Source organism: Notamacropus eugenii, chromosome 1 (assembly GCF_028372415.1).
Source record: "Notamacropus eugenii isolate mMacEug1 chromosome 1, mMacEug1.pri_v2, whole genome shotgun sequence".
In the NCBI taxonomy this organism is placed as follows: domain Eukaryota; kingdom Metazoa; phylum Chordata; class Mammalia; order Diprotodontia; family Macropodidae; genus Notamacropus; species Notamacropus eugenii.
The window spans coordinates 357,006,697-357,033,325 of record NC_092872.1 but is presented as its reverse complement, the minus strand read 5'-3'; the positions used below and the strand labels follow the sequence as shown (position 1 = coordinate 357,033,325).

At 39.3% G+C, this 26,629-nt stretch overlaps 1 protein-coding gene across 4 annotated transcripts in view; it reads right to left on the bottom strand.

Moving 5' to 3' along the window:
• Positions 1-26,629, bottom strand: part of BCL11B (BCL11 transcription factor B) — a 140,176-nt gene that overhangs the window by 9,623 nt on the left and 103,924 nt on the right. The gene's annotated exons all lie outside the window — the stretch shown is intronic.

Sequence of the window (26,629 nt, the reverse complement as noted above, 5' to 3'; positions counted from 1 at the left end):
GTATAATTCACATACTAACAGTTAACCTATTTGATGACTAGAAAAGCATTCATTGCCTCTCACAACTTAACTTCTAAGAGCAAATTTGTGGGATTCTCTGTCTGGGTTGAAGCGCAAACTCCATCCCGTAGTTGCCATCCCCCATGATGTCCAGAGACCTAACATTGTAATCTTTGAAAACACCCATATCTCTCCTAGTGCACGCCCTGAACAGACAGTATAAAAAGTGACAGAAATCAGCGAAGCAGGACTAAAGTAGAGAACGTTTCCTGCCAGCAGCTGATTTATTTTTTCGTTTCAGGAACAGCACATTTTTACCTCAGCTTACCTGGGAGCAGAGCTTAATAAAGACCCTTCTGAAGGGAGAGTTAATATGACAGATGACAGGCAGCATCTTACAAGGTCATATATCTTCAAATTAAAGAGTGTCCTGCCTCCTTCACCTTCATTTTAACCACTCTAATTAATCGATTTATTATAGGCAGTTGTTCTATTTCTTCATTTTTCTTAAGTCAGATGATACTCCTTGGCTCTTGTTATCCCCCCTCCCTCCTCCTCTCCTCACCCAGTCCTCCACCCCAACAACTCCCCCAGGCTGCCAAGCATTTTACTAAAGATCTGTCCCCATAAGGAATGTCTAAATTATAAGAACATGTACAGTTCCCCGGAAGGCTGGGGACTAAGGCCAATCTACAGTTGAAATGGCTGATTAAAAAATTAGCCTCAAAATGGCAGCTGGTGAGAGAGCCTGTAACCACTTGTTTTGAAAAGCTCAGAGCTTTCCTCTCCCCACCCCCCCAAACATAAACTTTTTCCTCATGAGACATACTGAAGCAAATAGCCATATCTGTAATGCATTGTGAGCTTGAGGAAAACTGTTTTTATTAGTGAAATCAGATTTCTGAGCTATGTATGCTTAGAGGGCTAACGGTAACTTCTCTGTCTTTGTCACTTCTGTGCCCTAAACCCACTGCTTCTGAAGACCCCCTCCACAAACGGCAGACATTCACTGTAGGCCACTCTGCTATCGAAGATCTGACAACTTCATTAAAGAAAAAACTTTCACAGCCCTCAGAGGCTCTCTCTAGACTCCCCTCTCTTCTCCTCCGTTCCTCTTTTTTTTTTTTTAATAAAATGTTCATTTCCATATTATCACTTCATGGTTATCTTGCCTAGAAATTGCCTTAAGCAGTGTAGATGCTCACTTTTAAGAAGAGAACAATGTCAGAAAGTCTTTGAAGATTCACTACGAACATTTTTATATTCTAAAACTTGCTAAATATTTTAAACATGCCCATGAACAGTCATGTATTGCTCAAAAGTAAGCTTTCTCTTTAATAATGTAGTATTTCAGCCTTCTGGAACCCTTCTTCAGTTAAAGGCCCCCAGGAAGTTGGTTTCCGGATGGCCCCTCTATGACATTCACCTCCATTGCTCCCTCTCCCAAGGGGCACCTTGGAAAGATGGTTCTGGGCACTACCCCTTAATAGAGTGAAATTCAGGCTTTCCCAGACCTGGACCACTTCCCATGCTGTGACTGCCTGGGTTTTATTCTGACTGACAAGCCAATTATGAGCTTATTTTTTAATGACTATACAAAACAAAGTCAAATCCTGCCCTGAAAACCTAGAAATGTCTACTCTACTCCAGTAACTAAATCACAGTTTTCTGTTATACCACCTTCCCATACAACAAGCAATCAAGAAGCATTTATAGAGGTCCTACTATGTGCAGGCGTTAAAGATGCAAAGTTAAAAAAAAAACAAACCATTTCTACTCTCGGAGAGCTTAGGTTCTATCAAATACAGAGGTAGGGTAGTTACAGTAGACTGAGGTTCAATTTATTGGAAGAATTATTAGAAGTTATCCAAGAGCTCAGATGATAAAACATTTTCTTTTAGTTCTACTAAACCCAGACGTCAGAGTATAAATCTGCAGACGTGTGACAGGCCCAGAAAACTCAGGTTGCTTCACTGATTTGAATTCACAGGTTTGCAAAAATCAAATCACCATTTTCCAAACTGGTTCTAATAAACAGAATTCATCATTTTAGATCAAAATTTTAAAAACTGGGTAGGCAGATCTGCTACCCAGATATTAACAATGTAGGGGGAATCTGGATGTGATCAGAAAAATAAAAGGCCTGAATCCTCTCTGTCAGTTCACGACCCTTCAGTTCTCTAACTTTTCATCCTCAGGTAAAAAGACCAGTACCGATAGGTTTCCCCACCTCTCTCTTTTTCCTTTCTTTTTTTAAGTGATTTGGTCTCCTTATCTGACTCACCAAGGCTGGAAGTACATTGGACCCAATCCCACTGCTGACTGGCATTCAGACTATGGCCTGTTCCATTTCTGTTTTCCTTAAGTTTGTCTGTCTGTCCGTGTTCATCCTTCATTTTCAAAGAAGACCATGACATCAGAGACATGATGGCATGACATGGGAGGGCTGTGCAAGGTTTCCAACCTCATTTTCTCTCCCTGAACCATCTGAGTCCAGTGACCAGATATTCATCAGAATGACTGGAGATGGCCCAAGATGAGACCTTGGCCTTTTTAGGCTAGCCTTTTCAGGTACTCACCTAGAGGGAGGTAACGCCTATTGTGTGAAGCCTGGTGGGCACTGTACCATACCCATCCCTTACCTCCACATTATTGGTGTTGGACTTAGTGTGGACATCCAATCTGCTTTAGCCTTACTGAAGCTTAGAACTTCTGAGCTCAAGAGATCCACTAGCCTCAGCCACCCCAGTAGCAGGGATTACAGCCATCCAGGAAAACTCTTTAACAAGCAAGTGAATGCTTGCTGTGTAGATAGATTCTATTAACCATTGGTTGTGCATAGAACTTTGTGCTCTGCAGTAAGAGTCACAAAGTTTTAATGAGACAGGTCCCTGCCTTTGTGCAGTTTGCAACTGGACAAGAAGACAGACATGGATTAACTACAAAACACAAGATGATAATAATGTATACCAGAAAGGTACAAATAACACCAGTGATATATAAGGGAGGGGGTTGTTACAGAGTAGAGGGATTCTGAAGGCTTCAGTGAAGAGGCAGCATTTGGATTTTTAAAATGGATTGAACTTCAAAAGTAGAAAAATATGGAAAGAAGTAGTTCCATGTACAGGGCATGAACAAGATGTGTTTTTTTTCTTTTTTGGGGGGGAGGTGTTCTTTTTTAATATCTTTGTTCCTAGATTGTATGACTTCTCTTCCCCTCTCTTGGACTCTGTTTTTTCCCCTAGAAAGTCTGAGGATTGGATTACATAATTTCTAAGTTCTCTTCTCATGTTACTATTCTGTCTTTTCCCGATCCATTGTGCCGTAGTTATTTTTCTTCACTTTATTAGCTACAGAAGGTGATCTTAACCCTTCCCACAAATGCTGAAATTTCACATGGGAACTTTTCCATGATCCATTCAAGAGACATAGCTGTAAACTCCAAGCGATATTTTGGGTATGCCTTATGAGGTAACCAGAACCACAGTAAAACCTTGAAGGAATGTTAAGGCAGCCTCTGTCTATGGCTTCCAAAGTTATAACAACGTGGAAATCGGCAAACTTAAAAGGAATGGCTCCCTTTACAGACACTTTCAGGAACAGACGTTCATTGAACTATTTCCTACAGACATCCTCCCCCCACTGCCATGCTACTTTCTCAAAGCCACTCCATTTTTAATGAGCATTTAAACAATTACTCCTCCTTATTATGCTAGTTACTCTAATAATACCAATAAAGGTATCCTTGATGCTCAATAAAAAACACACCTTTAACTGAATTATTATTAAATTAAAACCCCATAATTGAAAGCCCTGGTTAACGAGTATTCTCACAAGACCAGCTAAGGGCATTCAAGCCAGGTAAAGATTTAGTTTTTCATATGGAATGGGAGAATGAGCCACACAGGGGCTGAAGGGATAGGAATGTCTGCTTAAATTAGGGGAGAATCCTGTTCTAATCTCTGCAAAGGGCCCTTTGAGTATAAGACAGTTACCATTACATCCACAGATGTCACCTAATGGTCTTTGTCACCTGTCTTACTCTCAGCAGATCATCTGCCAAAGAGAAACCATTTGGAAACATTCTTCCTAACTATGCAACATACAGGACATTTTCAGGCAGACCAATCTTTTGTTTTAGGAACAGTGTACATGAATTCAACTTGTCTAAACAAACTAACTGAAGCATCTATTACCCTACAATTTGAGGCACTAGGGATGAAAAAACAAAAACCAGTGCCTGCCTTCAAGGGGAGATATATACAGAAAATATGTACAAAGTCATTTCAGGGATGGGAGAAAAGACTAATAACTGGGGAAATCCAGTGGCACTTGAGTAGAACCCCAGCCTAATACTGTAGCTCCAAGATGGGACAAGGACTGGAAAAATCCCTTGCAGTAGATGGATGTCACCATTCATTAGTCTCTATCCAACCTTTCTATATGTTATTTCTTTTTCCTTATCTTAGATTCTGGCCAAACCACCTACCATTCTTTGACTTCTGCATTTCAACTCCCATCTGTGTATGCTTTTCCCATTCCTAGAATGCTGTTCCCCTCCTGGCCTCGGCCTCTCTGAATACTTATCTTCATTCAATGGTCTTTCTTGTGTAAGACCTTGTTCAATCCTTCTCTTGAAGGTAGTCCAATTACCTTATATTTTCTAATCTGGGTAATACCTATTATATTGAATGAATGAATGAAAAAGCTTTTATTAAGCATTTGCTATATGCCAAGCACTGTGCTAAATGCTGGGAATATACACAAAAAAAAGTCAAGACAGTCTCTGATCTTAAGGAGTTCATAAAATTAGGGGAGACAACATACACAGGGTATCCCAAAATTCTTAGTCCATTTTAAGCTGCTGAAGCTTAAAATAAAATAAAATTAAAAGCTAATAAGGTTTTAAGTAAGTAAGGCTTAAAATTGCACCAAGAATTTTGAGATACCCAGTGCAAGAATTCAACCATAGGATGAATGGAAAGGTCCTAGAAGCCCTTAAGATACAATGGAAATTCAGGTGGCAATTGCCCCATATTCCCCACTAAAATGCAAACTCATTAAAGGCTGTTCTGTTTTTGTCATAGGATCCACATCACCTAGCATAGTACCTTGAATAGAAGGTGCTTAATAAGTGGTTACTGAATAGTCACATCATCTGCAAAATAGGAATTATCATATTTGCTCCATAAACCTCAAAGGACTGTTATGAAACAGTGAATTCTTAATAGTACTGCAATCTAAATCACAGGGTTATTCTGAAGAAAGTATCCTATAAACTTTAAAGCACCACAGAAAAGTGAGCTATCATCATTATTACTATATTCCCATGAGTTCTCATAAATAAATGAATTTTCATAAATATATTTAACTTTTCCAATAAGAATCCATGTTCAGTCAAAACTGAGAGCACACTCGGTTGTTTCCCTGTGCCATAGATATTTATCACCATATATTCTTTTTATCTTTCCATAAACATTCACTGAAGAGTTATTTTATATGCAGTATAATATGGTAGGGGTATAGGAAGTGAGAGAAGAAAGTAGACAGTTGTCCTGCTCTCAGACAGCTTATACTCTAGAATCTAAGGGGTTTTTTGAGTATTTAAAAATGTAAAAGCCACTTTTAACTCCTTGGTCACAAGTCAGATTTGGCCCTCAAGCTTTGGTTTACTGACCTTCTCCTCTGAATGGTGTGTGTGCATACATACACATACACATATACCGTCATATAAAAATGAGAAAAGCAGTAATAAAAGATAATGTATGACATAATACCAGATGAATGGAACAAGTTATGATATGAGTTAGAAAAAGATAAAGAATATGGAAATATGTTTTGAATGATTTCACATGTATAATTGATATTATATTTCTTCCCTTCTCAATGGGTGGGAGAGGGGTGGGTGGGCGAGAGAGAATTGAGAAGTCAAAATTTTTTAAATGAATGTTAAAAATAGTAAGTTTATTTTTAAAAAAAGGAGATAAAGGAGAGATATAATTGTGAGAAGGAACAACACAGAACAGCTTCACCGAGGAGGAGGTAAGAATTCAATGGGTCAGATCTTTTTTATAGAAGAGAGAGAACATTCCAGAAAAGTGGGGGAAAGGAAGAAGAGGAAGAGGGATGGAAGCTGCTGCTTACACGAGGCATGTCTGGGGTTATAGGGAACAGACGCTAGTTAAAACAGAAGGGTGTGAAGAGACATAGAAGAATGAAAATTGTGGAGAGAAGGGAAGAATGAGTTCAGGAAAAAAAAAATACCCATAAATGTTCAAACTTTCTTGTACAGCTGTGTTAACCAAAAAGTTTGGCTTCAACTGCACATGGCATGGTTAGCAACCAAAGATATTATGATCCTGATTCTTACTTCTAGCCACTTCTTACATACACATCTCTGTCTCACTAAAATTTAGAACAGAATTTGCTCTTAATAATAGGTCACTATTGAACTGGGCACTAAGAGGAAATAATAAAATGGTGGCTCTTTAAAAGTACAAAACCATTATGCATGAGTGCAGTCTCAGAGGGATAACAAACAACGCTTCCTTTCAGGATTTAATTCAATGAACTCAGGCTTCAGCATTCACACAAAATTTAAGGTTTCTTTTAATAGAGGGGGTATGGAAATGTGTCCCAGAGAAGGGGCCATTACCATTTTGCCAATTTGACCCCTAAATGGGGTCACAAAGAGTCGAACACAACTGAACAACAACCCGACTGCAGTTCCAGTACTCTTTCTGTGATATCATACTGGTTGTCTTTGCTTTCCCTTTAGTCATGGGGATCATGGAACCTGCATTGTAAGTGCTGGAATAAACCCTCTTATTCTCCTTTCCACATTCTCCTATGGATCTCTAGGCTGCTACCTTTATTCCTTAAAGTTCTTCCCCACCTCCCACCCCCTGATATTCCATGAACAATGGCGATGCCTCTTTCTGCCTTCCTCTGTTCACTCCTATAGTAAAGTAGAATGAAAAAACATGTTGGGAGGGAAGGGACAGGAGATGCTTACTTTGGATAAAATTTAACAAACATCCCTTAGGCTCTTAATATGTGCCAGGCACTGTGCTTGTTGCTAGGGTTACAATGACAAACAAATACCTTCCCTTAAGGAGCTTATAATCTATTTAGAGGGATGGGACATATAAACAAATACAAAATAGAATGTGATCAGGGAAAGGAGAGAGCCAATATAGTACTCTAAAAAAGTTTGTAGAACAGAGTGCATAGTGTTGCTTTTGTCAGACTGTCCCAAGCCAAGATTGTGGGCATTTGGTATTTCTTGTCTCTGTGTTGAGCACTGTAGTAGGCTCTTCCTATAAAGAGAGGCTTCCTGTTAGGCACTGCCTCCTCCTTAGGATTTCTGAGGTTCCAATGACTGCAGGTGGTCAATTGATTATATGACAGCAGACCCACAGGTGAAGATAGACCATTCTGATTAACTTCACTCCAGAAAGGGGGTTGGAGGTTGTGGCCTAGGAAGTAGGAAGACTAGACTCACAGCTGATGTTTCGATGGAAGAACCTTTATCTTCCCCCAGAAATAGGATCCCATGACTAAAGGGAAAGCAAAGATTACCAGTATGGTATCACAGAAAGAGTACTGGAACTGCAGTCAGGTTGTCGTTTTTAATCTGTTCAACTCTACATGACCCCGTTTGGGTTTTTTTGGCCAAGAAATTGGAGTAGTCTGCCATTTCCTTCTCTAACATTTTACAGATGAAGAACTGAGGCCAACAGGGCTAAGTTAAGCCCAGAGTCACAGAGCTAGTAAGTGTCTGAGATCAGATTTGAACTCATGACAAGATAAGTCTTCCAGACTCCAGGCCCAGCATTCTACCTACTGTGCCACTTGGCTGACCAAAGAAGTTAGGAAGTTTGACTAATATCATCTTTGTTCCTAACTTGCCCATGCTCTCTCTCTTTACACATGAAAGCCATTCCCTTCCACCTTCACTGGTTGAAATCTTTCTCCAAGGCCCAGCTCAGAGAGTAGCACTTCTGTGATGTCTCCTGCTAGAAAGGATCTCCTCTCCCTCCATTAATTCTGTAGCTCTTTGTTGGTCCTTCTTATTGCACCCTTGAATTCTATTCTAAATCATAGCCATCTCTATACGTCTTATCTCCTTTACCCAATAATTCCCCTCTATATCGGCAGACACTGTGTCTTGTTTAATCTTTGTAGCATTCCCAGTAGAATAAAATTAACTAAGTGGTGAAAATGATAGTTTCACTTGAGCCCATAGTCTGAAACACTTTATAATTCACAAAGCATCTCACTCATAACAAATTATGAAGTAGGTCATTATTATTATCCTCATTTTACACTGGCGGAAACTGAGGCTCAGAAACAGGAAGTGATTTGCAAAGTAAGTTGGCAGAACTGGGACGTGAACCTGGAACTTTTGAATATGGTTCTAGGGTTCTCTTGGCTATGTGCTATCTCACAATTCAGATATAACGTCAAAGAAAGCTTTGTTATCTTTTGTATGTGGCCTATGTGTTTTAACAAAAAGCACCATAGAGGGCCTTCTGTTTCCATACCATTTGCAATCATGAATTTATCCTGGTATTACCCGGGACCCTGGGTAAACGCTGCATTTTTATTTTACAAAGAGCTAATTTAGGTTAAGAGATTGAGCATGGACGATCTCTCCTACCAAAAAAAAAATTAAATGATCAGGTTTGTGAAGGTCCCAAATACTTTCAGGCATCTGTTCCTTATGCTGGTGTGCCACCCTTTTTGCAAAAGAAGTCCTCTTCTGTGTGTTATTTACATGTGGGTAATCTAATGATACCAGAAACGATTTCTGTCTTCTTAGAACATTCCTAACATTGTGTTTATCCCCCTTGCACTTACGGTTCATAATCCATTGCAATTAGCTACGTTCTCTAGAGTGCCAGCATTCTGAGGGCAAAAACTACCTTTTTGACTTTTTCATTCCTTTAAAAGGCAAAGTACAAGGTCTTGCGTGTAGAAGATGCTTTGAAATTACTGAATGAATGAAAGGATACATAAGAAAACAGAATCTTAGGAAGTGAAGGAGCTTTAGAATTCTAATTTAAAAAACAGCTGATATTTATAAATTCTCTTACATACAATCCTCACAAAAATCCTGTGAGTTATCATTAATTCCATTTTGCAGAAAATCTGAAGCTTGGATAGGTTAAGTTGTGCTGCCCACAAAGCTAGTAATGTATCAAACGTAAGATTTGGATCCAGGTTTCTCTTGGACTCTAATATACCAGAGTGCATCAATATCAAAGCTAGAAGGGACTTTATAATCATAGAACCATACAACCACAGTATGTCAAATATGGAAGAGAACCTAATTTTTTTAACATAAAATATTGGAGCTTGTAAGAGCCCTAGAAATCATCTAATCCAGAGGTTTCCAAACTTATTTGGCCTACTGCCCCCTTTAAAAAAAATTACTCAGTGCTCCCCTGGAAATCTACTTTTTTTAACTCTTTAAAGTTTTTTTTTAAATTTTTAAATTCTTAAAATTCTTAAATTCTTAAATTTAAAAAATTTATTATAAATTTCTGAGATTTTTTTCCTGTGTTGAAATTTTTGCATCATGCAACTGAATAGTATTATATTGTAAACAAGTCATTACATTCACATATTCCTGTCATTCAATGCCCCCCAATTGCACCTTATGCTACCATGCCTCCCTATTGGTCCAGTACCCCCTCCCCAGTGATATCACCTACTTTGGGAACCTATGGAATCCAATGCTAATATTCTATAAATGAAGAAACTGAGGTCTAATTAGGAAAGCTCTCTAATGAAAGTCTGAGGTGATTCTTTTTGTAGAGCAAATAATCATCACTTAATTATGAATGGTTTCCTTAAGTTTGAATTTAGTGGAGACACTGTGTCACAGTGAATAGAGATTTGCCTTTAACCCAGGAAGCCTTGGGTTCAAGTACAACCTTTGACTCATATCATGTGACTCTGTGCAAATCATTTAACTTCTCCATGACTCTAGGAAATTCTCTAAGACTGTAAGTTACTGAGGTACCAACCTGCATTTATAGAAGGAATTTCTTCACCGGAGAAATCCCTATAATAATAAAAAAAAGTCACAGGTTCTGCCCTAACCTTATTAGTGGATGAAAATCAAGGCTGGTGAAAATGATTCTCCAGTCCTATTACTGCTATATAATAGAAAAATCACTTGGACCTCAAGCTTTGGCTCCATCCTTTACTACCCATATTATGCTGGAGAAGTCCCTCCATCTCTCTCTGAAACTCACTCAGCTTCCTTTGTCTGTAAAGAAGGATAACAATATTTAACATGACCTATATCAATGAATTGTTGCAAGAAGCTGCTTTTCATATGTAAAAGTACTATAATATTAATCAAAATGAAAGGTGGTACACTTCAAGTCTAATCTTTAATGTGGCTAAAAGGCCTTCTCATTTTGTAGTCCTTGGTACCTACACTTACTTATGCATTATTCTTGATTGGGGCAAATATCTGCTCTTTGTATCCCTAAGCACTTAGTACACTGCCTGGCACATAGCTGGTACTTAATAAAATTTTGACTGGTATCCACTCCATTCAGCTTCAAAGTGGATTTAGGTGAATATAGAAACTTGATTTTCGAAGACAAAGGGATAGGGCAACTAGTCTACCACCTTCCATCTTGCTTAATTTTTTAACAGCAATATAATGTCCTGTATTCTTGTCCATCCAGATTCCCAGGATGAGTTTTCATCCCTTTTACATAGGAAAACAAGAACACTATTTTTTTTTAAATGGGAGCCATTTGGCAACTCAGGCCAAGGGACTGGCTTGACATTTATCTTGCATCAATATTACACATTAATGTGATTTAATGTAAAGTTGATGACAGCTTATATTTAAGGTATACTTAAAGACACAGGCCATATATCCACACCCCATCTGATGGCCCACTCATACAACATAACATCTAATATGATGCAAATTACAGCAATTCAATCCAACTTATCTCAATTCAATTTGGTACAGTGTAGTGGAGTCAGAGGACCTGGAATTGAATCTGCTATTTACTTAATATTTGTTTGACTTTAAGCAAATCACTTGAAATCTCCGAACCTTTAGTTTCTTCATCTGCAAAATGATCTCAAAAGTTCCTTCTAGCTCTAAGTCCTATGAACCAACTCAACAAACGTATATTAAGTGTCTATTGTATGCAATGTCCTGTAGCAGGGCCTGAGGAAGACACAAAGTTTAGATAAGACATGGTCCCTCCTCTCCTGGGATATACAGCTTAATACAGTATACTGAATAGATGAGTGGCCACTTAGGAGTTTTTTTTAGCCCACATCTGACCTGTGCTTTGTTAAATGATGTCAGACTATAAAACCCCAAAGAAGTATAAAATAGAGCAAGGGGAGGGGTCAAACGGAAGTAAAGGAGTGCAAAATATTCAGTACTGAAGAATCGATAACATATGAGCTGACTTCTAAATTACCCTCTCTGTGACAAGAGTTTCAATTAATTCCACACGTTTGTCATCTAAACACTTTGAGTCTGTGAAATCACTTTCTGCTGAAGTAAGACAGGAGTTAGCCATGGGGTGGTGAAGCATTACAACCTTGACATATAGAGAAATTAGAAATCTTGGTACATTCAAGCATTTTACCACAGGTCAAAAAGGGACTTTTCTTTACCAGCATGGAAAGACCCTACACAGACCCTACAACGTTCTTATATATATAGCATCCTATTTGAAGTACTCAGAGAAAGTCCTGCACATTCTTAAAAGATGGGTATCTTTCATTTATTTTTCCTTTGCTTTGCAGATGCACTGCAAAATCAGTGAAATAGCAGTAGTGACAGTGGGATGGAGTAAAATGACCACTGACTTTGGAATCAAGAGATCTATGTCTGAGTTTTGGCTCAGTAACTTAATAGCTTAGTGGCCGGGGAAGCCACTTTAATGAATATGATGCCAGAGGAAGTGCAGTTGATTTAGAGGGGGAATGGGCCTGGATTCAACTCCTGACTCTGTTATTTATGATCTGAATGACTTGTACAAAGTCACTTAACCTCTCTAGGTCTCAGTTTCCTCATCTGTAAAATGAAGATAATCAGATAACTTCCGAGGTTCCTTCTAGGACCGAATGGAAAGGGAATATGATGTGCATTTATATAGTACCTACTATGTGCCAGGGACTGTGTTAATAAGCACTTTTACAATTATTATCTCGTTTGATCCTTACAACAACCCTGGGAAGTAGGTGCTGTTATTATTATCCCCTTCATACAGCTGAGGAAACTGAGGCAAACAAAAGTAAAGTGATTTGCCCAAGGTCACACAGCTAGTAAGTGTCTGAGACCTGATTTGAACTAGGCCCTCCCTCCCCTAGACACAGTGCTCTATCTCTTATCTTCTCAAAATCTCAATTCCTCATCTGTAAAACAGATAGTAAAACTTTCACTGCCGTTGACACTAGGTTATTGTGAGGAAAGCCCTGTGTAAATCAGAAGATACTATAATAATAATTGGCATTTGTATAATACTGATTGATTGAATGACTGATTTTAAACTTGATTCGCAGAGCCTTGAGTTGGATGTTATAGATATGATTTTTTTTATAAAGATGAGGAAATTGAAGTTCAGAGAGCTTAATGACTTGTCGGTGGTCATACAGCTGGGATCAGAAATAGAATCTGAACCCAGGTCTTTCTGACTTAAAGTTCAGCACTTGTATGCACCATCTGTGCTACTGAAATAGTTTATAACGATGATGATAATCACAACCCCCCTGAAATCTGATAGGCCAATACTTCTTCAACAGAATTCATATGTCCCTAAGATGCTACCTTCTGATCTGACACTAGAATTCCAAAGATAAAAATTTAGTAAAGGCAGCCATGTTTGTCATCCAAGTGGCATACTGAATAGAGTGCTGAAGGTGGGAGTCAGGAATACCTGAGTTCAAATCCAGTCTCAGACCTGTAGAAGCTGTGTGACCCTGCAGCAAGTTATGTATAACCTCTGTCTATCTCAATTTCTTCACCTGTAAAACGGGAATAATAATAGGACATATTCCACAGAGCAGTGAGGATCAAATAAGATAATATTTGTAAAGAGCTTTAAATTATAAATGCTAGCTATCTTTTTGTCTGATGGGAAAATGAGGAGTGAATTATTAAATAATCAGTCAAAGGGCAGGTTTTCTTGGGAGAGGAGGAGATGATGGTCTGCTCCTGTGTGTGTAGGCTCTGCACCCTGCTTAATTTGAACTGTCTCCTAAGAACCAAAGTAGGTTCCTCATCATAGTTAATGGATGAAATACTCTTTTTGCTTTAATTCTTTACCAGTCCTGATTCTTTAAATCCACAAAATCTCCCTGTTCCACCCTAAGAAGTATTGTAAGGGCTGTAAATCTCATTTTAATAGAATGTACATTTAGCTATGAGGAGATAATTGACGTTATGGAGAGCTTCGATGCTGAATTATATAGGTTATCTAATACAAAGGGGACTCATTACGGAAGCACTGCAAACAAGCAGTAATATATGTATATTGTTCTGAGTGGCGTTATAGCAAAAGTGTTCAGGTCCGCAGGGATTTATAAAACACAAGAAAACAGCAGACGTGCACTTGTAAATTTGTTTCATTTGTCTCTGAAGTTAAAGGTTATTCCCTTGTTCTGAATTTGTAATAAAAACATGCTAGGCTAAGGTTTGTGGAGGATGTTTGAATATTTAAATTGTGTCTAATGATAGGCAATTATAGGGTAGAAACTGGACTTCGCATTGCGCGGAGCATCAAAGCCTTTTCCTCCAGGAAATCTATTTATCTTTGGTGCTTTCCACCGGGAACCTTCTCCTAAGGTGTGTGGCATCCTGGCTACTTGCGGAGTTAACCGTATCACGCCGGCTGCCCGCCCAGTCAGCACCCCTAGGTCCTGTTTCTGTGGGGAGCAAACATCTCCCCGATATATCTCCAGCACTGATGGCTCTGGAAATGGTCCTCCAGGGCGGGCGGCTCCGAGCCTGCCTCCCCTGGAGAACGCTAGTCAGATGTCTTTGAGGGGCAGGAGAAAGGGGGAAAGGGAGGGAGAGAGGCAGCGTGCAAAGGGAATTTCCCGGCATGGGTCACTTTTTCCTCGCCCCGCCCCCTTTTCTCCCCCAACCCCACCTAGCCCCGGGGAAAGAAAGATGGGGGAGGGGCCCATGGGATGGAGAAGAGGGATGCAGAGAGGGCGCGGATGGAGGGTGCGGGACGCGATGTGGCGCAGCTGAGGAGGCTGCAGATAAGGCTTGCTCCTGCCGGAGCTGGGCGACAGTCTGTTCAGGTTAACCAACTGCGTTAGAATAACTCCAGCCGACTTGTCACCGAGTACAAAAGTCATCAGCGAGTGAATGTTCTTTTCTGCACCGCAATTAAGACGAATCAATACGACGTGCCACAAATGGTATTTTACTCTCAATAAGAACCCGGGCTGAGTTTATTCAGAATATTTTAGCGCTTCCCCAGGGGATTTTGGTCCGACGCAGATGGCAAATAAAGTACTCAGCCTAAGGCTAGAGCACATTATGCTAATTCTAATGTCAGATGTACTTTAATATACAGCTCTATTTAATCACCCCATTATTTCACATTTCCATATGAAAACCTGCGGCACTTCGGCAGAGCCGTCACTGGGCGACAATGCCAGCTTCCTTCAACCAGAGCTCCCTGCAAAGGAGGGGCGAAGGCTGGTCATTCTCGACAGTCAAAATGTTACAGTTTCAAAGTTTCAGCCTTCCCTGAATTTAAAGCTGATCTCCGGGTGCAATTAACAAATCACTCTCCGAGAATGCTGAGATGTACAAAACACTCCAGGAGGTGTGACTTGGGAAATATCGTCCCTACCCTAACACGCACACACAGCCGCACAATGCAGGCACATGGCATATGCAGAAGCATGCAGGCATGTACATACACACAGTAGCATTTTCACACTCAGGCACACGGGAACACAGTCATAGGAACATGCAGGCAACACACATGCAGGTATCAAACACTGGGGGGAAGAAACTGCTCCTCTTCGTATTCCCAGCACTTAACAGAGGCTTGGCACATAGTAGGTGCTTAATAAGTGCTTGGTGTTGTCTTGACCCAGAGACATACAGAAAGTAAGGATCCCACATATTTGGCACTGGAAGGGATCTTAGAGGTCATCTGATCCAACCCTTATACATAAGGAAAACTGAGGCTAGAATGGGGAACCCGGTAGATGAAAGCCACACACATAAATAAGTGGTTTAAATCTAGGAACTCTCAAAGGAAATCTAGTGTTTCACACATAGTTAACCAGCATTTATTAAACACATGTTATATGTTAGGCACTGTGCTAAGCAGTGGTAATACAAAGAAAGGCAAAACACAGAACTACATACGGTCATATTGTTGAACACACACACATGCATGCATACATACTGAGAGAGAGACAGACACAGGCACACCCAGAGACAAACTTAATCCATTTGCAACAAATAAGGTATTTAAAAAAATTCACTTGGGCAATTTAACCAGTAGTCACAGCAAATCACTGACAAAAGCATCAGTGCTTTCTAGGTTTGTGGCTTCTTTCACTTAGAAGACAAATGCAGTTGTCTCAACTGCTGATATATAGATGTCTAAATCAAATAATCATTTTATGCTGATCAATAGTACTTGCCTACCCACAACCAACATTAAGCTACTCTGACCGGACTCTCATGGAGCCAGTCATCCTTACTGATGACTCACAGAATGGATATTATAGCATCTAACCAGCCTAGACTAGGCAAAGTGTGGACATAGAAATGCATATGTGTGCAATGAATTGTGGAAGTTAAAGAGTAACAAACTCCAAGAATATCAGGCCTGGAAGGGGCCTTAGAAAAAAACAAGCAATATAAATGTTGGAAATGGCCTTGGAAGCATGGAATGTTAGAGCTTGGAGGAATCTCGGCTCAGAGAACACAGAATATGAAAGCTAAAGGGGTTTTAAAATTATAGAATGTACAATATCAAAGTTGGAAGAGAACTTAGAAACACAAAAACAAAGGATGTTAGAACCAGGTGGACACTTAAGGGTTATCTAATATAATATATTCATTTTAAATTTGAGGATAGGGAGTGGTATATGTGGTGGGTGGTAGAGGGAATGATGGTGACCAGTCAAACTGCAGATCTCAAAATATATTGGGATACAATGACTTGTTATAATAAATTTGAATTTTGCAAAGTCAAAGGGAGGAGAAGACCACTTAAATCTAAATTATAGATTTTACTCAAATGACCCTCCCACATCTAGGCCCCACAAAGTATAGCAAACTGGTTGGGATACTGGGGAGGTGGGGGGTAATGGTGGTGGTGATAGAGCAGGATAATGATATTCTATCCATCCAAACAACTGAATAAATAAATATTTAAAAATTGTAATGATGATGATGTCAATACACACAATCTAGTCATTTAAAGACAATAGTTAGAGAGGCATTATGGTATAGTGAATAGGCCACTGGATTTGGAATCAGGAAGATATGGTTCAAATCTCATTTACTATGTGACCCTAGTCAAGTCAGTTGGCTTCTCTGTCCTTCCATTTCTGCATCTGTAAAATGATGGGGATCAGACTCAGTGAACTCTAAGGTTACTTATAGCTCTTAATTTCTGATACTATGACCCTAATCTAGATTCATTGAAAGATGGGTTTCGCTACATGGGCAACATCTAATACCTAACCCTACCTTGTTCCCAAAATATAAATTGACATTTAAAACCACACCTGTGAGTCTCAGAACTGGTTATAACACACATTCAACAACTTAGCTGCTCACCTTTGAGCACACTGGGTGACTGTGACATTCCTTAATCAAAATGGCAGATCAGAAAAAGAAAATGAAAGTGAATGCAAAGGTAGGCAAGAGTGGAAGAATTAATGGATTGTGGTACAGTAGACCTGAGTTTGAGTCAACTAGCTACTAACTAGATGCAACTTCAGGCAAATCACCTGAAACTTCTGAGTCTCAGTTTCTTTGCTGACTTTGGAACAGATGACTTAACACAATGCCAGGCATATAGTAGGTGCTTAATATGTTTATTGATTGATTGATTGATTCTAAGGTCTCTTCAAGCTCTACCGATCTATGCACTGATGAAACAAATAAAAGAAGGAAGAAGAAAAGGAAAAGAGAAGGAAGCTCTTCATTTTCATTTCTCTTTAAATAGTTCCATATAAAATAAACATTTGAAGGCCTGTAGCACAAAGAACTAGAACAAGAATCTCAGCATCTTCCATTTTCTTTCGCACTTACCATCACTTGATTTTTAACGGACTTATTTCACAATCTTTGAATGAGGAGTTATTTGGATGAAAGCTATTTGATAATTAAGTATTATTAGTTTCCAGAATACTGGTACAACTAATTTAAGTTCCTATCAGTTGTAATGTTATCATCATCCTCATCATCAAATTATCAACATTATCATCAGATCACTCTGAATTCAGGAGCCATCCCACCAACCTCACTATCCAGTCATCCTCTAACTTTGGCTCTTATTGCTATATCTCTTTTAATTGCCTTTGGGAAAAAATACTGGAAATTACTTTTCAATTTTCTAAACTCCATTTTCCACTCGATTACTATTGGTTGTTTGTTTGAGAATAAATGCTAATATTCTCTAGGTACATTGCCTTTCTTCTTTTGCCCAGGTTAGATAAATAGGCTGCATCTCCTTAATTTCAAAATGCTTTCCTTAATGTAGTTGAGTCTAGCAAACAAGGAAAAGAGAGAGAACTGGGGGGAGGGGGGAAGAATAAATTATACTTGTTGACTGATTGGGGAAAGAAGAAAATATGTAAAGGGGGAGAGTAGGAAAGGAGAGAGAGGAAAGAAAGAGTAGAGAAGGAAGAGAGGAGAGAACTCATGCATTATTTATTCTTGGCAATAAACAAACTTGTGGAATCCCAGTCAATTTCCATCATTATGGAAATCATTTGAATTCCTGAGTTGGCTAGAACTGTAGCTTATGGAAGCTCCTACAGAGCTCTGGGTCCTGTAAAGGAAAACCTAATACTGGATCATCAGTGAAGGAGTAAGGGGGCGTGGGGTGGGGAGAGTCAAGAGAAATTAAGAAAAAGAAAGAAAGAAAGAAAGAAAGAAAGAGAGAGAGAGAGAGAGAGAGAGAGAGAGAGAGAGAGAAAGAAAGAAAGAAAGAAAGAAAGAAAGAAAGAAAGAAAGAAAGAAAGAAAGAAAGAAAGAAAGAAAGAGGAGGAAGGAAGGAAAAAAAGAAGGAAAGAGAAAAAGAAAGAGAGAAAAAGAGAAAGAAAGGGAGAGAGAAAGAAGGAAAGAGAGGGAGGGAGGGAGAAAGAAAGAAAAGAGAGAGAAAGGAAGAAAGAAAAGAAAGATAGAAAAAGAAAGAAAAAATCGTTATAAAATTGTGTTCCACCTTACCAAAACATCAGTTATAGAAGAAGCAGGGATCTCAGGGGCTGCCCTAGATTCAACAGTTAAGATCTGATCTATGCAAGCAGCGGCTGCAGGAGATTAAAACCCAAATTTATTTCCTGAAGTGAGAAAGATAAAAATGCAATTTCTGCTTCTTAAACACCACTCGGTTATGCTGCCACAACACAGCAGGGGGCCAAGAAATGACCACGCAAGCTTCCATTTCCTACCCCCCACCCCTTCCACGATCTCAGTGAGATTACATAAGAAATACAATGAAAAGAATGCGAAGAATCCCAAACCCTTCGAGAATGTGCTGCCTCTAAAATATTTTTAGAACAATCACTGTAGTAATTCTTCTTAGTTGTAGAAACACTCTAAATCAGAAAGTCAATTTTTCCTCTATTTGCAGAAGTGAGCTGGGTTCACTGGAAAGAAGCCTGTGTTTTGTTTGGCTGCTGTTCACATACTGCCTTGGCAGAGTTTCCTTGGATAGCTTACAGTGGATCTCACTCTTGCATACAGTAGCACTTTCATTTTAACCGCCCCAGCCACGCTTTTCTAATAACACACTGCGAACTGAAAAATCCCTATAAGCGCAGCTCTTTAAAGCTGTAATAGAGGAGGGCTTTCTGCCCCCTTCAACAATGAGGACTGTAAACTGGGGCTGGTGCTTTTAATAAAAATATGTGAATCTCGTTAAAAGAGTGGCGTGCTGGAAAAGGAAACAATATGAGCATGTTCTAGGAGCGTGTTTCCCTTCTCCTGTGAATGTGCATGCGTGTGCACATGCACACACACACACACACACACACACACACACACACACACACACACACACACACACACACACCCCTAGAACCACAGAATGTTAGATTTGGAAGGAAAGACTCTCTTAGAACATGGAATGTTAGAGCTGGAAGAGACTAGTCATGGAACATGGAATGTAGAAACTAGAATCATAGAATACTCAACATCCACCAAAAGAATCATTGAGAACTTAACAGCCTTTAGCCTGCTCCCTCTAATTTGACAGGTTGAGAAAACTGACATCCAGACTGGGGAAACTGATTGCCCAAGTTCACAGGGTGAGTAAATGATAAAGACAGAGCTAGAACTCTTTTGACTTCTAGTCCAATGCTCCTCAATCCCATGCCTCTCATCTTTTAAAAAGGATGCAAAAGCAAGTGCTTCTAAACCTGTTCCAGGTCTGATGCCATATCGAGAAATCAAGACTTTTCAAACAAACAAACACAACAATTGGAAAAACTCCATCCCTGGGCTGTATCTTGGCATGAGGTTGTTTGCAAGGGTGGGAGGAAGGATTTGCAGAGGAGGGAGGGGATGAGTGCTTCATGGTGGGTTTACAAATAGCACCAACTTGTTAGCCACCATCAAGGTCAGACTACTCTATGGCAACTACTACATTTTCTACAAATGCTTTGTAGAATTGGACAACCTTTGTATCCATACGCCGATTTTGTCTCTTATTCAGTGGGCCGATTATGCCTCCACAGAAAGTTGTCACTCAAGAGAACAGATTCCCAGGTACAATTTACATTTCTCTCTGGCATCTCGAAATGTAGTTATTTCAGCCTTTTAAAACTCCCTCATCAACACTGTCTTCACTTCACACTTTTCTCTTTCTTTCTCTCTGTGTTGTTTACAAAGGTTTCATTATGTTTTCAACTAATCAGAAAGGCCCTGCTAATACACAATTAACATGTGATTATAAAAAAAATTAAAATAGCTTCCAGAAGAAGGAAATGTAATTAAGTAGAGAATGCTTTTCAATAAGTGCTCGCTTTAACCCACTGTCAGAACACGGTTTAGGTTAGTCTACAATGGATGGAACAGATGCCAAGGGCAGGATGTTAAAAGCAAATAAAAAAGGACGCTATTTTCTTGGGGAATAATAGCCATCAACTCCAAACAACAAGCTGAAGAACATCAGATTTCAGCTGTTGTGAGCTGACCTCCTGGTTCCCCTCCCACTGTTTCAAAGGGTCCTTTCTGTTCATTTGTGTGGTTTTTCCCCCCTTTCACCAAGAAAATGATATATTAGATCTAAACTTTGGATGATAAAAATAAGTAAAATTGAATTAAAAAAAATCTGTCACATAGACACTTCATAGAGGTTCTAAAGTATGGACAATCAGTGGGTCCATTAGTGCCACTTCAGTTAACGGTCAGCAATGTTTTCACTGTAAATCTTTCTTGGCAGAGATTCAGGACTTGTCTGTCTAAAATTTCCACAGCCTAGCAATGGTTTCTTTGCCTCAAACTCAAGGGCACAAGTTGACAACCTAGGATTTTTTTTTTTATCCTTCTCTCCCAATAACCAAATTTTTATTGCAATCAAATCCGGGACATTTTTATTTGATCTGTTGTTTTACTGAGGCATTAGTGGTTTCTATCCATCTATGCAGCCGATAAAAGGAGAGAGAGAGAGAGAGAGAGAGAGAGAGAAAGAGAGAGAGAGAAGGAAGGAAGGAGGGAGGGAAAGGGAGAGGGAGAAAGAGAGAGAGAAAACAAACAAAAACTAGGTCACTTGGGCACTAGATTTAGAGTATTAAGACCTAGATTTGAATTCCAGTTAACACAGATCAAATATTGGTGTGATCTTGGGGAACACAACTCTCTGGGCCTAGATTTCCTGCTCTGTACAATAAGGGGGTTGAATTAGATGATCTCTGAGATTCCTTCCAGCTCTAGATCCTGTGATCCCATGACACCATTTATTGAAGTAAGCAGGAGATTGCATAACAAGTGTGTCCTTGAAAATAACATCCTGGGTTTCTGCAGAAGTCCCCTAAATGTAACCAGAAACAAATGAAATCACTTAGTGCAATGCAGGGGGAAACGCTTCCTTGGAAGTGCCCTCTTTGCTTTCCCTGTATCTACATCACAAAGCAAGACCTCTGAGCACCTGAAATCCCAGTGGATTCATTGGCAATTGAGGTAATAAGATTTGCAAGGTTAAAATTCCATTTATATTCTATCAGGCCCAAAGAGCTCACAGACTCTGATATGACTGGCATGGGAAAGTACGTTGGGAGAGATTTCGATATTAGTGTTTCCCATACTTGCCTTGATGGAGTCAAGTGTGGCTTTCAAATAACCATGGAAATCAGAGCTAGAACAAGCGGGCATTAGATTACCTCATCCATCCTTGTGCTGGTGGTGTGGTCTTTGTTGTAACATATGGCTAAGAATACTGGCTACAGGAACTGCACAGTGTTTGATCACAGAATCAGACAATCTTAAAATGAATCATAAAATCCCCAGAGTTGAAAGGGTCCTTAAAGGTCAATAGCCCTCCCTGATGCAAGAATCCTTTCTCCAGGGATGGGTTTAGCCACTTTCTACTGGCAACTAGTCACACAAATGAACAAAGCTCAGCCTGATGCCAGCTTTAGCATGGAAGCCGGGGTGTTATTTGTGCTGAAGAAATGCTAAGAAAAGAAATCTTCAGCAACTCTATCATCCCACATGCCTGGAATTTTCTCCTCCTTGTCTGGGGGGTGGGGGGGAGAGGAGGGGAATATTTCTGGAATAATACAAGGAGAATAAGCAGAGAAGATTTATAGATTCTGGATCATAGGAACATACATAGATTTAAGAACTGGAGGGGACCTCTGAGCCTATAGGATGGCCATAATAATAGGTGATGTTTATATATTGCTATATATATTATATATTCATATATAACTATGTGAAACTTTTAGGAGCACATTACATATATTCTTTCACTTTTAAGCCTTACAACAACCCTGGTGTGGCTCCCTAACATATTATTCCCATTTTACAGAAGCAGACAGAGGTCAGGTGACTTGTTCACAGTCACTTGGAGAGCAAACAGGATTCAAATCCAGGCCCTATGACTCATCCCAGTGTACTTCTAATTTTACCATTCTTCTTCCAAGTAGATGACAACACTAACTATAAGAAATGATGAAAAGTAACACTATTTTAAAATACCATAAATCAGCCCATTTTAATTTGCCAAACTGTGATGGCACTACTATTTTTCATACAAACACAGGATTTTAGAACAAACCTTTAGAATCACAGAATCATAGAGGCATCTGGTGGCTCAGTGGATAGAAAATGGGGCCTGGAGTCTTGAAGACCTGAGTTCAAATCCTGCCTCAGATACTTACTAGCTATGTGACACTGGACAAGTCACTTAACTTCTGTCTGCCACAATTTCCTCAACTATAAAATAAGGATAACAATAGCACCGATCTCCTGCGGTTGTCATAAGGATCAAATGAAATAATTGTACAGTGCTTAGCACAATGCCTGGCACAAAGTAGATAGGCACCATTTAAATGGTGATTCTCTTTGTCGAATATTGTAAATTGGACTTGAGGAACAGAGCCATGGAACCACTGACTATTGGAGGTAGAAGGGGCTTTAGAATCACTCTCCTGATTCCTAGGCACATGTTCTTTTCAATACTTTCTAATACTTACTCTTCAAATAACTTGTTGCTTTGCTGTTCACTCACCAGACACTGCTTCAGTTCCCCTAATAAAGGAAATATGCTTAAGTTCAAAGTCCAATTTGATGTGCAATGATCCATTTTTAGCCTTAGTGTTACTTGAGATTTCTGAGACCTTTCTTTAGAAGCAGCTCAAGAGCCTTGCAATAATTATTCTCTAAACACAATGAGGGCAGATTCATAAAAGAGTACATTTAGGTCACTTCCTACACACAGTAGGCATTGATTCAATGTGTTCAAGTCTCACCGAATTTTTATTCAGCACTTAAAAGGTACAGTGACCTGCGCTGGTTCTGTGGGTGTGAGAATGAAAAAAACAAGTAAGAACATGGAGCCAACCTCTTGAAGCTTAAGTATAGGAATACATATTTGCAAGTAACAGTGATAAAAGGCAGACTGTGTTAAGTGTTATCAAGTATCAAGTACCATAGAGAGACTAGTGCCTACTGGGAGGGAGACAGGGAGGCAGGCTTCTTGGAAGAGGTGCTATTTGAGCAGGGTCCTAACATTTTAACAGCTGCAGTTTGAGAGGAAAGGCTATTTTAGGTGGAAGGAATGGGGTAAGCAAAATCATGGAGACTAAAAAACATGAGATATGGTTAAGTGAATAAGTAATCCAGTTTGGCTGGGTGTAGAGCATAAAATGGAGGAAAGTATGAGATAAAATTGAAAGGGAAAGTGGAGGCCAGAATGCCAGGATAGGTATTTGAAGTTTATCCTTAGGAGTGGTGGCATGGTAAAATGAGATCTCTGCTGGCAGAGTACATACATAGTAGGGAGGGAACGGGGAAGGAGGAAACTATAATTGATGATGGAGGAGTGAGGAATTAGGGCTAGATTGGAAAATGGAGGATGAAAAGAGAAGCTCAAAGAAATAAAGTGAGTCATGGAGGAGAGTACCAGGGGAGCTCAATGCAAGTCCTTGTTTCACAAATGAAGTCAATCGGATAACTCAGCTTCTGTTCGGTCTCTGTCTCAGAGATGTCTGTCACTCATGGACCATCCAAGAAGGAAGCTTTTTCAATGATAACCCATGTCTCCACTAGCGTCCTCCTCCGATGCCTCCTCACTATGTGGAAGAGACCCTGGGCTCTTGATGGCCAGGCCAGTGGAATGCAGGAGAGGCTGCCACCACCCTGGAAAGTCTCTGAGGAGAAGCTTGAAGATGGAGGCAGTGTGGTATATATAGTGTATAGAACATTGGAACTGAAGTCAGAAGACTTCCCAATTGAATCCCAATTCAAATGCTTACAAATTGTGCGATCCTGGTCAAGTCATTTAACCACCTTGAGCTTCAGTTTCCTTATCTATACAATTAGGGATAATAATAGCAGTGACCTCACAAGATTGTTGTAGAAATTAAATGAGATATGATATATAATATAATATAAAGTTATAGATACATGATACAAATATATTATATAAAGTATATGTATAATATGAATATATTATATAAATACATAATATAAAGTGCTTTGCAAACTTTAAAGCATTATAAAGTCTTAAAAAATATATTATTATTAAGAATCTGCTTGTTATCATCACCAAAAGATTGGCCCCCAACTAGGTAATAATTTTATTCAGTCGCAGCAGTTTATAAAGACTGTCTTCCAAGATGTGGTGGGTCTGTGATCAGCATCCCTGGGGGAAGGACCTATACAAATGAAATCACAAGGCAAACTGGAACAGAATTTTCCTCTCAAATATACCTGAGCAATCTTCATCCAGCCTTGGCTTGAAGACTTTTAAGGAAGTGAAACCCACCATCTGCCAAATTAGCCATTCTACTCTGGGATAGCTCTGAGAATGAGAAAGTGTATCCTGACATCAAGTGTGAATTTGCCTTTCTGAAATTTCCTCCTAGTCCTTTGAATTCAGCCCTCTGAGGTCAGACAGAACAAAGCTGAGCCTTCTCCCACATCATAGTCCTTCAGATACTTCAAGACAGTGTGTGTGTCCTGTGGATTCTTGAATTATTCAAGTAATAATTTAAGAATCACAGATTTCTGAGTGAAAGCAACTCATATTTCTTATAGCAAATGCATTGTTTACAAAATTTTCTCTCAATCTGTCTGTGAAGGAGGCAGAATATTAGAAAACTCCTGAAAGATTCAGGAATGTTCAGTGCATGGCTGTAATACAGAGAGTTGGAACAAAGTTGACTAGACTTACTCTTCCTATCATAGTTTGCAGCCAGGTGGTAAAATAGAGAGAGTCGGAACACTTGAGTTCAAATCCACTCTCATACATTTATTGGCTGTGTGGGCCTGGAGAAATCACTTATCCTTTTTCAGTTTGTTTCTTTATTTGTAAAATGGAAGTGATAACAAAACCTACTTCACAGGCATTGTGTGATAAGTAATATATTTGTAAAGTACATTACAAACTTTAAAGTACCATAAAATTATTTAATTATTATATATTATTAAAATTATTTTTATCTGATATTATTCAATTAATTATTTAATTATTGGTTGTTTAATTAAATTATTTAATATTATTAAAATTATTGTATAAAATTATTACCGTTATCATTATTATTTTGTGCAGAGAATCTAGATGTCTTCTCCAATAATAAATTACTGAATCAAATGGGAGCAGGGATTATTGGAGAAATCTAGGGAGAAAGAAATCTGTTCTATTCTGAGAAGGTAGGACCCAACCAAAGGTGAGGAGAAAGCTATCAGAAGACAGTCAATACAAGCACAAAGTATTATAGGTCCAGAACTAGGAAGGGGCTTCAGGGGCCACCTGATCCACTCCCCCTATTTTACAGATGAGGAAACTGAGACACAGAAAAACTAAATTATTGACCCAAGGTCACCTGGGTAGTTGGGACTTGAACCTGGGTCCTTTGCCTCTAGAAATAGGGAGGGGGTGGTCTTACCCTGGGGTACCATGGTGCCTGATCTAATAAGAGTGAATATTATGTCTCTTTAGGTCTTCTTCAGATTCTAAGATGTAGGATCAGAGGAAGGCAGGAATTTAACAGGGTTTTAAATTACGTAACTGGAGAAAAGGGAACAAATTTGTAGTTTGAACTGAGAATTCTTCTGAGAAGTAAGCAAAGATCAAGGCACTCTTCTTTACAGGAAACAGTTATGTTGTGAGACTGCAATTAGAACAAACAGGAGGTGGATGAGAAAACATTACAGATCTTTCCTTCTTCTGGGAGGGAAACTATGGTCCCGTGGAAGGAACATTGAACCGGTTGTCAGGAAACCAATAGTTGACTCCATCTCTCTAAGAAAAATCAGTAATGCTTATCTCTAAATGGGAATTATATTGCATGGCTACTTCACAGGATCAGTGCAAAGGAAGTCCTTTCTCAGTGTAAAGTGCTATAGAAATGTGAGAGGGTCTTGTGACATGCATACATTCTTTGCCTTTTCCCAGCTGCAACTTGGGAATTTTAAAAATTAGAAATTTACAGAGGGATGGCATGCTTTTTAAAGCTACATACTATACACTCCCAATCTATTCACCCCACTTTCAACAAACATGAAGATGTCAAGTCATTCTTTATGTTTCCCTATTTGTCTAACAAGGCTGATTCTATTAAGAACTAAAACTTGCTTTAGGCAAACTTCATCGAACCTCAAGCAGAACTAGCAGGCTGCCCCAAAAAGAACCCATTCTGACAGGAAGAAAACAAGCAGGCATGATCATCTCTGTCTATACACTGAATA